Source organism: Perna viridis, chromosome 1 (assembly GCF_037379345.1).
Source record: "Perna viridis isolate PV_CMFRI_1.1 ecotype Kerala chromosome 1, ASM3737934v1, whole genome shotgun sequence".
NCBI classification, from domain to species: Eukaryota; Metazoa; Mollusca; class Bivalvia; order Mytilida; family Mytilidae; genus Perna; species Perna viridis.
Window position 1 is genome coordinate 57504946 of NC_142445.1, and position 13900 is coordinate 57518845.

A 13900-nucleotide genomic window follows, 5' to 3' on the forward strand; every position below is an offset into this window, starting at 1 on the left:
GTTTTTGTACTGGGGGAAAAAAACATTTGAGAAAAATCCATCCATCAAAATTAAAAATTCAGTCCTCACTTGCGAAAAAAAAACGGTGCAATTACTAGGAATAGAGATTGACTATTAGTTAAATTTTGATGATCATATCAGTGTTATCTGTAGGAAGGCATCTCAGCAACTTAATGTATCAAAAAAAAAATATATTAATTATTTGGATCGTTTAAGTAAAGTAACTATATTTCATACTTTTATTCTGAGTAATTTCATTTTTTGCCCTTTGGCTTGGCACTTTTGTACAGAAAAGAATTAAAAAAAGAAAAAGTACAAGAAAGAGCACTTCGTTCCATATATGAGGACTATACTAACTCATACCAGGAACTCCTCATCGAAGCTAGGGTGCCTTCACTGCAGATGAGACGAACAAGAACTATGGCTTTAGAAACTTTTAAAATTGTAAATAACATTGTCCTTGTATGTCTAAAAAATCTGGTAAATGTAAAAAATTCTTAATATTCTTTCAGGTGTGTAAACTTATTGGATGTGCCTCAGATTAATTCAAGCAGATACGGTAAAAAAATCTTTTAAATTTGCTGCGGCAACACTCTGGAACAGCCTTCCCAACTATTTCAGGACAGAAAACAGCTTTTCTCATTTCAAGAGCCTACTTCAGTCATGACATGGTTCGGAATGTAGCTGTTCAGCGTGCAGGTAACTTTCTGTAATAAATCATGCTTGTTCTAGCTATATTTTTTGTTTGGCTTCTACTTAAATAATAGTACTTCTGTAGTAGATTTAGTTTCTACATGCTTATATACGTTTATGCTTAGTTCTCTGCTATATTAGTATGTTTTAATATTTGCATGCTATGCTAATTTTGTGCTTGATTGTATGTATTGGTTTGTGTGTATGTCAAAAGCTCCTTAGAACTTGTGTTTCTATTTATGACATGCCGAATCAAAATAAAGTTTTTTTTTTTTTTTGTCTTATCTTATCGAAAGAGAAAGCCAAATCCATCACCGAGAGGTTCTACCATATGCAATGTAAGTAATGAAGCCTCGGTGTTTTACGTATTTTTAAATTTGGAATAATGTAATGTAATCCAGGGACAAAGACCAGACTGGGAAAACAGACAAACACAATATAGAACATAAAATAACCAAAATAATACATACAAAATAACTGTAGTAAGTGAGCAACTACATTCCTCATATTCAGACGCACACAAGACTAATTCATATTCGCACAAAACTGCTCTTTCTTTTCCTCTTTTAATCCCGGTCAAGACACTTCAGAGGCTGACCCATCTTCAAACACGTATACTCATTTGTCGAAAAGCTGGATAGTGGCGACCATATAGGCCGTTTAAAACCGTCAATCAACGTGCATTTTGCATTCACCGGCTTAAAATCGGAGAAAAATCAAAACATTGTCTTGTCGGTCACGTTGTAACGGGTGAATTGAATATCATCAAAGAACTGGTGTTCGTTATATGATAGCTAAACACATGACAATTCAACATAGACAGGTACATATCAAAACTTTTACAAGAATAAAACAGATAATCCCAAGTCGGAGTTATCTTTCTTTAATGTTTTCAACAAAAAATGAAGATTGCCCTTTCTTTCTACTGGATATCAAAACTTCATTAGTGAGTATCAAAAAACGTTTCATTGCTGGGTCAGCAAAACGCACTACCGAATTTTTTGCTACCTTGCTTTCGTCTATCTTAACTACCGTAAACAATTGCCAGTCCTCCAAAATTTTAGTTGTTACACTAATTGAAATTAATCCGATGTGGATTTTTACAGATTCTATTAAACTTTCAGAAAATCTTATGTCCCATTCTCTTTCTAAACTAACATAATCACTTGGGATTTCTGCACTCCTCATACCACCGTGCATTTAAATTGCTGATTTTCAAAAAAGAAACACAGGTATGCGTATACGTATATTGTCGTACCTTGAATCTGACTGTGAAAATATTCTGTATCTAACCAAAGAACTCAGTACTATTTTGTAACTACATTAATGCAGTTTGGTGGATCAGTGTTTTCAACACAATACAGGCGTCCGGATGGGCAGCACTTGTGCTCCTGTACTTGCTATCTTATTCTAGACTCATAGGAAGCAGAATTCAACAGAAGAAATGCAAGCTGGTGCAGTGATTTGATTTCAGTTTGTTAAAAAGGCGATACGATATTTAATCTTACATATGTAAAGTAGCTTGACAAAAGAGATTTTTTTTTCTCATCGTTAACTATCTATTCCTGTGTTGTTAGATTCCAAGCGTTTCAGTTTTTGTCTCTGAACTCATATACGCTGTTTTGGAAATAGCAACCATGGTATCTGTGTGTGTGCGTGTGCGTTTATCTTCTAAGCAGTGTTATATCCAAGGATTTTCCCTAGTCCGTACCTCCGTTATTGTTTTTTTTAACTGAGCGTATAAAACCATACATTTTCCTAGAAAAGTGTTTCTTAGGAAATTCCCGATTCGAAAATGCATTTTCGATGGTTTTTTTTCTGGCTTTTTATCATTGCTTTAAATATTTTTTGCGCTTCTTAAATGTATTGAAGTATAAAAGTAATTTTGCATTTATGGAAACAATAAGAATTTTTTTAACATTTCAGTAATAAATTTTAAGCAAATTTTGAAATGTGTTGTTCTTGTGACCAGAATCTTGGCGGATTACTATGTTTCGCGAAAGTTAGTCAAATCTCTTTGGTGTTTGTCAATGACGTCATAGAAACACGTTATAATCTGACCATAAGTCATATCATAACTGATTACTATATATAAATGAGAAAAAAATAAGTAAATCAAGATGGCTAAGACCCAGACAGCAATAAAAGTATTGAGAAACAACTAAGGTCTCAATAAATAATACATCACACCTATCCATTAGATAAACATGCAGAAAAGTCGTAGTTCTACATTTAATTACAAATTGTGAATTACGCGGAATAACATTTGCTTAAAATGCATGCTGACAAAACGATACTGAATATTATTTTTATAGGAATTATCTTCCTGTCGCATACTATTTATAAAATTGAAATATGTCCACGATGGCACTTCAAGTTAAATAATATTTTCATAGTATCTCAATTTAAGTTAAGTTGTAGCCATAAAAATTTCTTATCCATATGACACACACACACTGGTAGGTCTTCTTAAATTCCGAAGAACCTCTGAAGAAGGCAATCATTGCTTATACTCTTGGTAAATATGAGTTAAGTTGCAGCAATCTATTCAAATTTCATTACAAATAAAGCCTGTATTTGAGATGTCCTTGTTGTGTATGAAAAATGCAGAATTCCTGTCAGTCTTCACGTCACAATTTTTATTTTTTTTTATCGTTGCTTTGGAGCCAGGGTTTACTCTATCCCACTTGTTTTATTCTGGTCTTTAATATGTATTTTGTCATTTAATTCTCAAGTATTGAATTCCTTTTAAAAAATATTTTGCAGACAATATTGAAAACCATATTTTACTAATAATTTCCTTGACCCAATGTATCCCTAAATTTCATTGCCCTTAGTTGTTATTATTGGACTCTCTGAATGTGTTCTTTTCTACAATTCAAATGTAATTTGTGTGACTGTGGTTTTCTGTCGACTTGTGTTTGCGTCAATAGCACCTCTCCACTTAAATGATGAATTGAATAATTCAAAATAATCATTTATTTCTTAATGGAAATCACCAGCGATGGAAGCCATCAAATTGACTTTTTATCCATGGCCAGTTACAATTACCGTAGACTGATTCTGAATAGCTTCATAACAAGCACGTACCGACTCTAATAATGGGCACACTGTCTGTCTCTAATGGAAATTCTGGCTGTCGTCCATTCATCCTTATTCCAACAAATCCTTTTCATTTCTTTTTTTTACCTCTAAATTTCTTTTAAATCGTAACTTTCCATGCTTTCGATGATTTCTTCGAGCTTAATATGAGTGATTGTAAGCAAGTCTCCAATACCACCTATCAAAACGAGTGAGATAAAATAACTTATTTGACATCAGATCATTCTTTTTTCAGTGACAATCATACCAGACTGAACGGTTTCCTTTTAGATAGATATTCCTAAAGTGTCTATAAATCAGACTTAAGATCCCGAGGCCCGCTTATCATCGACATATGCTAAAACCTTACCTCTAAAACCATTATCTTACGTTTCATCGATACTCGATTTCTTGGAAATCACATAAAAATCGACTGTCAACTGCAAATCCCTTGTGTTCTGTTTTGTTATGGAAAGAAAAAGTACACTTCTATTATTGCTTTTAAAAATCTTGATGTCTTGTATAACCCCATTGTCTCTGTTCATTACGCCAAATTGCTCCCCTTTAATGAAGAAGCACAGACCTTTGTTTGAATGAAAGCTTATACCAAGCATACTTGACAAGTCCAGACAATCGTGTTATTGTCTCAGTGCAAGATTAAACTTAGTTCTCAGCTTCAATGTCCAGGTTGTATATGCTAAGGTCTAGAAGATGCAGTAGGTCTCTATTTTTTAATGGATTCAGGTATCCTCCGTTATCTGTTTACAGAGATCCAAACTATAGACAGAACATTGGTAGGTTCCATTCCTGGACAGCGGGATATAAATCATTTGGTATTACATTAATTAACCATCGATGGCCTATCTTGGTAAAAAGCTTTTATTTATGGCTTTCTGTGAGATGTGTGAAGCCAACTTAAATAATTAAAGTTGACGTGTGCCTTTTTGTGACATAAAGCCGTTAGATAACAACACGGTCCTGTCTCATGAAAAATGCATTCACCACACTTTCAGACACGCAAAGTCTATTAATCTTCATTTCTGTGCTACAGTAGTTCATAAGGATTGGGACCCCTAGCCAATGCAATTCTTATCAAAAACAATTAAAAAACCGTTTGTACTTCGTCTTAGTTTGTTCATTTATTCGGTGCATAATTTTGTTTTTAATGTCTTTACCTACGTAAAATACCAATAAATCTGCACGAAAGGCTGTCAATGAAATTATGAACCATGTAGTGGTCCGTACATTTTAATTTCCGCCAGATTGTCACAACTGTTAGTCTTCCATTACCTGTGTAGAATTGCTCTCATGTGAACATTGAAAGAGTAAAAGGGTTTTTTGTTGTTCTTTTTATTATAATTATTTTATTTTATTTTATCTTATTTTATTTGTTTGTTCATTTATTTTTTATTTTTATTTTTTTTTTTGTTTCAGTTTCTCTTACAAGTTATCACTGAATGTTAAGGCGAATGAGTATTAATTTTTTGTTTTTCATAACCATTCGCCTTTGGCTTACTTGGCGTCCGTCGTCTGTTTTTTTTTTTTTTTTGTAATTCATATGCCCCTGGGGCCCCTTAATTGGAAATTCTTCTTTTCATTATTCTTCTTCTTATTATTATTATTATTATTATTATTATTATTATCATCATTATTATTATTAAATAACACTATAACAATAAAGATAACAATGAAAGCACTTTCCGTTTATCCGTTACATTCTTCATTTCGTTCATTATTGTTGCTTCTAGGAGATAATTCGACGGTCTTTGTGGATATAAACCACTAAAATCCCCAAAAAAATCTTTCGTAACAAACTGTTAGCCAATCATTTGCACGATATGAGTGATGCTGACAATCAGCTGACTGTTCGTTTGCTTGGTTTAATTTTCGTTTTCGTGCTAACATACATACTCAATACTGATTGACCCGGGGCGCATTGCTTTTACCCGAATCTGGAACATGATTCTGAATCGTTTTCATGTTTCACTGTTTCTTTTACTCGAAACATTTGAAACATAAATGATTGATGTTTCAAACTGAAACACAAACCGAAACCGGTCCCGATATTAGTTTGCTTCGCTACCAAGCAATTTTGTTACTTTTGAAACATGTTTGTTTTGATAGAAACTGAAACATGTTACAGTTTCTCAAATGTTGTATTTTTAATCACCGAATCATGTTTCTGTTTTTTGAAACATTGTACTGAAACATTTTTCAGATTCAGGTAAAAGAAATGCGCCCCCGGGTTTGCACTCATGCGTGTAATACATGAAGGACTGAGATGTTTCTTAACGTCACTGGCTATCGTTTTGGGTCTCTCACGGACGGTGTAAAGCATCAAAGCGTTTACACAGTTCCCGGGCATAGTCTAACCAGTGAATGCGGGTCATTGTGTACTCGGGGAAATTAGTTGTCATGTGACCTCGTTCATTCATTAGTTCCTTAAAATTAATGCATTATCACGTGATTTAATGTCGATCGGTGACCTAGTGATTCGATTTGTAACATGCACGCTATATACAGCTCTGTATTGCCAACAACAGCATTTGCTGAATCTTTGACCCAGCAAAATACTTTTTTGGGATAAAATCAACACTTCCAGTGCTTGTAAGTCAGATATTGGTGCATGCCAGTCAATTAATTAAAAATTTCTAAGGCGGAAAAAAATAATGTTATGCTTCCGAGCACTATTCTAAAAAAATTGAAGGGTCGGTTGGAAGGAATTTTTATTTTCATTTTATATTTTTGAAATGAAATAAGTCATAAAGATACAATGAAAACCAAATATACAAAGACTAAACATGTAATACACTTAAGTCCACAGCCTAATCCCTTTTGGGATTCGGCGCATGAGTATTTGTTTTGTTTTGACGGAGGTGGTAAAAACAAAAAAATATCTCAAGTGCCGAAATCCAATAGGGAATTATCCACGCCAAGAGCACACTCATTGCATGCGTGTTTTCAATTTTCTTCCTGCTTTTTTTTCTGAAAGACAATCGGCAGAATTTTTCTTCAAAATTTCAAATAAAACTTATGAGTAGGGGGTCTGAAGGAGGATCTGTAGGGTGACCGGAAACATTTTTTTAGGCCTAAACGGATGGTCTATTTATTACTCCAGTAGTGCTAGAGATTGCCTAGCAAGCCTTCTTTCTTACTTGGCCTGGGGTATGAAAGAGTAATCAAGGGAACCAGGGTTATAGCGGTAATCAAAAGAAAGTAATCTAGGGACAAAGACCAGACATGGAAAACAGACATACACAACAAGAAACATAAAGTAACTAAAATCATGCATATAAAGTAACAAAAGCAAATGATCAATTCGGACTCCACTAAAAAGTGGGAGCATGGACCAGGTGCACGGTAAGCGTCTTCTGCTTTTCTAGAAACGCCCGCCGAGTTGCTCATAAAACGTCAAGTCCGGGGTAGACGAAAGAGGAAATGAAAACTAGGACACGTTGAACAAATCAGTTTTCATGGCGCAGATGGATACAGCGTAACGATCCACGAGTTTATGACGAGGACCATAAAACTTTTGTAGTGATGACTTCAATCTTGTAGCAACATAACCCTGCTCCAGAAGCCTACTTGTTTGAATTTTAGCGCGATACGAAAAGTCTGCGTAGTCTCGGCAAGCTCTGACATAACTTATGAGTTGTGGTATGAACACTCTATACGCAGGTGCTCAAGGTATGTTGCCACTGATGAAAGGAAAGTTGACAATTCTGAATGAAAAGTCACCACGTTTGTCGTCAATAGTTTTCCTTTACCATCGATTTCTAAGTGTAGGTCAACATATGAGGCTGACTTCACAGTGTCTGTAGTATCCTTTATCTCAAGTTCTTTGGGGTACATGCGATGTATCAAATCCCCAAAATTAGGATTGTTTAAAGATAATACGTCATATATATAGCGGAAACTGAGATTAAAGGATCTAGCTAAACGATATTCTTTCTTTCGAATCAGATCAGCTATAAAGCCAGCCTCATAAGAGTGAATGAATAGGTTAGCAAGTAGAGGAGCACAATTTGTTCTCAATGGAATGTCGACCGTTTGTTGAAAAACGCGTCCATCACACTGGACTAATATGTTGTCGATGAAAAATTCCAGCATTTTGTAAAGATCTTCTTCTGTATATTTGGGAGATGATTTGGAATTATTTCTTACAAAATATGAGGATTCTCTACCAAGAACTATATATTTGTATCTAGGTGTACCATCTTTTTTTGGAAAAACGACGATGTGTAATGTTTTTAAGTCGGGATTTTAACTGAGTATGGAGAAAAGAAGTATACAGTGTTGAAAAAAACATAGGTTTTAATGCCATTATATTCTGATAATAGTCTTGAACTGATTGTCTCCAAAAGGTCTTTCGAATTTTTTAGGATCCACATTGAATTAATACCACTACAGGAGTAATAAGTGTTGTGGTAGGACTGCAGACCCTCTTTGACAGCTGTGAGTATAGAAGTTAAAAGTTTTGAAAAAAATTAAGGTTTGGCGGTACATTTTGCAGATCCAGCTACGTATCGTTGTTTGTATGGATTCTTGTGGAGTTTAGGAATCCAGTACATAGACGGTAAATCACAGTCATCGTCCTTGATAGAGCGACCAAAAGAGGATAGCACAGACTTATCTTTATGATAAGGACAACAAAAGTCTTGAACTTGTTGGACAATTCCATTTTAGAGTAATTGCCCTTGAAAGACGAAGAATGACCTTTTTGCAGTTTTTAATCAATATCTTGAAAATCATAGTAGATAAAAACAGCTTACTTTCAATTGATGAAATGAGCTTTACGATAAGGGTCACTTAAAGTCTCTATAAGGTTGTAGTTGAAAGACGAACTTTTGTTAGAGTTATTGACCTTGAAAGGGAATACATTAACGAGGTGAGCATGGTTCAAGTTTTTTTCCCAGGTTGGCATGCTTTTTGTGATAAAAAATAGTAGATCAATCAGTAACTCATATCACAATGATCATAACACAACGGCTTAACTTCGAGTTAATCATATATCATAGGGGATAACATCCTACAATTAGTAAATACAAACAGAAGTAAGAGTAAAAAACTTTTATAAAAAATTAGAAATAATAAATGTCCTTTCTTTTCTATTGCATTTGCGGTGTTTGTTAGTCTGTACTATTGTTTCATGCTGATTGAACCTAGTATCTACTTCCGGAGATTGCGGTAATTTGCTTGCTTTACTTTAATTTTCGTTCATTTCCCAATATAAAACCCTTATAAGCCTTAGATATATAAAAGTTTTAATTAAGACGTGCGAAGCCTTGGAGATTAGCAGTGAAACTTGTCTACTGTCGGTTATAAGTCGTTTTATTTGTACAATTACGGAAACGATCAATCAACAGTTAACTATACAATCTGACCATGCGGGGCCTAAATTAAATAACCCCTCACAAAATTAGACTGGAATTCAGTTCAGACACATCTTTCATGACAAAATTATTGCTGAAAGAAATTGATTTTCACAGAAAATGACCTAAAAGTCTGATTCGATTATTTCCTAAGCCCTAGACACGAACGGGAAAATTACATGTGAAATTTGGGAAATAGTGAAGAATATTCACTGCTTCTGATTGTGTTTCTATGGCAACTCTTCAGGGAAGTGCATGTAAATCATTCTTGAAATTAAGTTAAAATAATAGATTTAACAAGAACATAACTAGAACAGTTCCTAATACAACTAAGACGGTGATATTTTATGACTAGCCCCATATGCAAACCTCTGATCACATGTTTCTATCTTCTTATCCCCATGGTAATACCATAATGGGAACAAATCTGAAGACACTTGATGAGTTGAGATTGTCCCCCCTTTGAGGAACCATGGAAATTTGTCATCATTAGCATCGAGGCATGTGAATAATTCCTTGACATTAGCAAATTAGTGTATATACTCCTGGGACGCGTTATTACTTTTGTTTATGTAGTTTTTGTTATTGCCTTTGCAAATACTAAACTAGGAGATGTATTTCAAACGCAGTATGGTCACACGCAAAAAAAAATAGGACAAGACGAGTTTCATGTGAAATGAACCTAAACGTTTACAAGTACCTTTCGGTAAAAGAAATAATTTCTTTTTGTTCCTGTTGATAAAGCTGCAAATAATATTGTTAATTGTCGTAAATTTTATATTGTAATTCTACAATAAGAAATTACGAATTCACCAATATTCCAACTGACTAAATTTTCAGAAAGTGAAATTGTGAACAAACACAAACTAGTTGCAACCTCTATACAAGCTGAGTCTAGTAGCATGGAAATTTCTACTATATGTTAGCTTCACAAAGTTCACAAATCACCTTATGAATACGGATTTGTTTCCTCTTCAGGTTATTGCTCTACACGAGAATTTCTATTTTACTTACTAGTGCGCTCAATTCCATGGGAGATCTGATTCTTAACTTTTGTGTCAGAGCTTGTGAAAATAGTGGAATTAACCATTTTTTGAGTGTTAAAAACTCACTTGAAGTGCTGGTGGACTGCATACCTATGTGGAATCTTTCAAGTCTGTTCAAAGTTTTTATTTTTCAACTTCATGTACTACACTTCTACATAATCTCGTGCGACAAAAATTTGCATGTCTTGTCTAGTGGTCATGAAAAACATAAAAACTACGTTGATTGGGATTCTTTTGGTGTGCTTGCAGCACTCAAATTCCTGTTGGACAACATTTTCGTACGCTTTGGCGAAATTGTTTGTCATCAGGATATTGGAAATAGTGCACCACTTGTTGCGGACCTCTTTCTGTACTGTTACAGATCACAATTTGTGGTTAGAAAAGAGAAAGACCCTTCTAAACAACATTTAGTAGAAGAAACAATGACACCTTAGATGTTTAGACGAAATTTTAGCTCTGGGCAACGATGATTTCAATATTTATACCAAATATATATATCCTGTAGAACTGTCTATGAATGAAGCAAATATTGATAATAAAGAATGTCTGTTTCTTCATCTTAGTATTCATATTGATAATGGTAAATTTAATACTAAAATTAACGATAAAAGGGGTGATGTCTCATTCCCAATTGTCAACTATCCGTTTTTAGATGGTGACGTCACATTGTCACACATCACAACTGGTTTGATTTGCTCGTATTTACAACAATGTTTCGGGTTTTATCTAAAGGAATCTATATATAACCCAGAAATTACTACATCAAGGTTTTCTATATCACAAGCTCGTAAAAACATTCACATTTTTTTTTTCAACCGATACAAGGAAATCACTCTCAAGTAAAGGATTTTTGTTTTACAATAATATTCTACACAAAGCACGGAAAGCTCGAAACTCACCCAATAAGTTAACTAAACGTTGATATTGGCTCATTCCCAAGGGATATAGGTATGATATTGTCAAATCGTTAAGGATAGCATTTTTTTGTGGTATTAACATAGGGTCTTTAAACAGAAATTAAAACACTATAATTTAAAGTACTCTTTGGTATGACATAGATTGTGTTCTTATTGTATGACTTATGATATAAACAGAAATTAAAACACTATAATTTAAAGCACTCTTTGGTCTGACATAGATTGTGTCCTTATTGTATGACTTATGATGTACCGTGACTCTCAACCCCGCGTGGGACGTATTGGGATTTATTTTACATGCGATGGGGACATAACTTTTTGTAGGTTTTAACAGGTCTAGAGCTGACATGTCAGTTAACTGCTAGTAGTTCATAGTTTGTACATTTGTGTAATTTATATTCAGTTTCGTCGTAACAAGGAACTCAGACCTTTTTGAACTGATTTTAGGTGTGTTTAATTGTTTAATACTTTTTCCACAATATCCAGATTTTAAATGGTGAGGATTGTGATCACGCCAAAGTACTTTAAACCCGCCGCATTGTTTGCGCCTGTCTCAAGTGAGGAATTTCTAGCCTCTGTATGTCTCGTTTCGTCTTCACCTTTGGTTTATTTTTTATGTTACTTCAGTATATAGGGGCAACTCTTTCGCTGTACCTGTGTATAATGCTGTTTTTGGGACAGCTGCAGCCTGCCCTGTGGTATGAGTATTTCCTCGTTTATTGCAGACCAATAGGTGGCCGTGGGCTGACATTTTCATCCCTGTGGCGTAGTTGTCTTTTTGACATATACACCACACCGATTCTCGTTATATTTTACTTCAAACCATCATATTTTAAATTGTTTTATGTTGCTCTTTCCTTTCTTTCTTTTTTGAATTCCCTTTGGTTTAATGCTTTTATTTTTTGGTTTCCATAAAAGAGGATTATGATATACGAAATAACAATACGGAAGGAATAGACGAAGGGAGATCTAAGGACAAAATATAACCGGGAATATCAAACGGAGATCAAGTAACACAACAATAAAGTACACACAGAAAAACTATCAGCACGAGCCCGGATAAAAACTAATTAATTTCGTCCAGAATGTTCCCGCTTCATATGCTAGACAACTACCATGTGGTCGTTAAAGATCATATTCGGTGAAAGAGAAAGATACGAAAGTATTAATGAACACCCATGGTGACGGTCGTGTAATATTTTTAAAATAGGTGTTATGGTGGAACTGCTAGAAATATTAAGGCAAAAATCATTTGACAACTCTGATATGTATATATAATCACAGAAATAAAGTTTCTATATAACTGCATGATATTCGGCATTTGCGTGAATGTCTCTTATTTTTCAGTCAACATAGATCCAAGTGCCGTTGATTTTGTTGATATTTTATTTTTATGAGTGGTAAAAAGGGGTAAATAAATAATACTTAATCATAAATTTGTCTAAATAACTGAGATAACTAAGATTTGCCTTTGGTTTCTTGGTCTGCTGATTCTACCTCCGTATATACGGATAAATCTATTTACCCAGTACATTAAATCATTCAGGGACAACATAGTACATTTGTTAAAGTAACATCTCTTCCGAAGCAGGAGCGTCGTAGGTCATAGTTAATCACTATAGGTCCCAAACTAAATTAAATTGTCTTAAGTTTGCATAAATCAGTCTTTGAATTCATGTTAGTTCATATATAAAAAAAAATCAAAACATTTTAAAAAATAATAATGTAATTTTTCATTTAGAAACTCTGTTTAGATGACTCCCGCTAGAATTTACTGTTCTGAATAACATCAATTAAAGCTTAGTTTATTCTGAAAACTTTACACATTAAATTACTATGTCAGATTGTTACATAATAAATTATGTACAAAAATGGGAAACGCAGTAAAACTTGATGTTAAAAGCCTGGATTTGACATTTAAATGCAAAGGAATATTGATCTGAGAAATTGGAGTAAAAAACAAGTGACAGTCCTGAGGAATCTTGGGATCGATGGAAGAGATTAAGGTGATGGTTCCCGTGGTATTATATAACATCAACGAATGACTCAACATGCTGGGGTTCTCCCTTAATTAGGTTCATCTTTGACTCCTGGATTCCATTGCTTCTCTTGTTAAAATTTAGAAAGTCCATTTATTTCTACACAAGTAATTCGCATGTTGTTTATTTTTTTTTTGCTCGCTATGTGCTGAGTATTGTTATTTATTGTTTTTTCAAATAATTTTTTAAACCTTTTCCTGTTTTAGGTACTTTAAATTTATATCTAATTACTTTTTGTCACACTTGATATTTCTAATGCCCCAGTCTTAAAATACGATTATTTAAAGTAAGGGATGATTCAGCCATGCTAATTTTGGCATAAACGGATTTTAAGCACCAATCCATGTAAAATTCAGACACCGACTATATAGAGGTGATTAATGGTGTAGAAAAACTCACCGAACGAGTCTGTCTCTATAATTATGCTATATTTTAATGTAACGATAGTCCTTCCTGTATTCTGATTTGTATTTTTGAGAAATCCGTACATTCGTCTCCCACTAAAATCACCATACCAAACAAAATCAAGAAACATTACTCTTGCAAAGTGTCTATTTCATATACAGTCTACATGTTTTGGTTTTTTTTTTTATCTCGATTTATGTATACAAAAGGACTTTAAAAAAAATACCTATTTTTTTCCGATGCCGTCGGTATAGTTTCGCTTCTTACCCTTTGACCTTAAGGACGCTCTTCTATGGAAACGCAAATCACCTGATCGCAATTATGTTTCCCGATTGGCCAAATTCTAA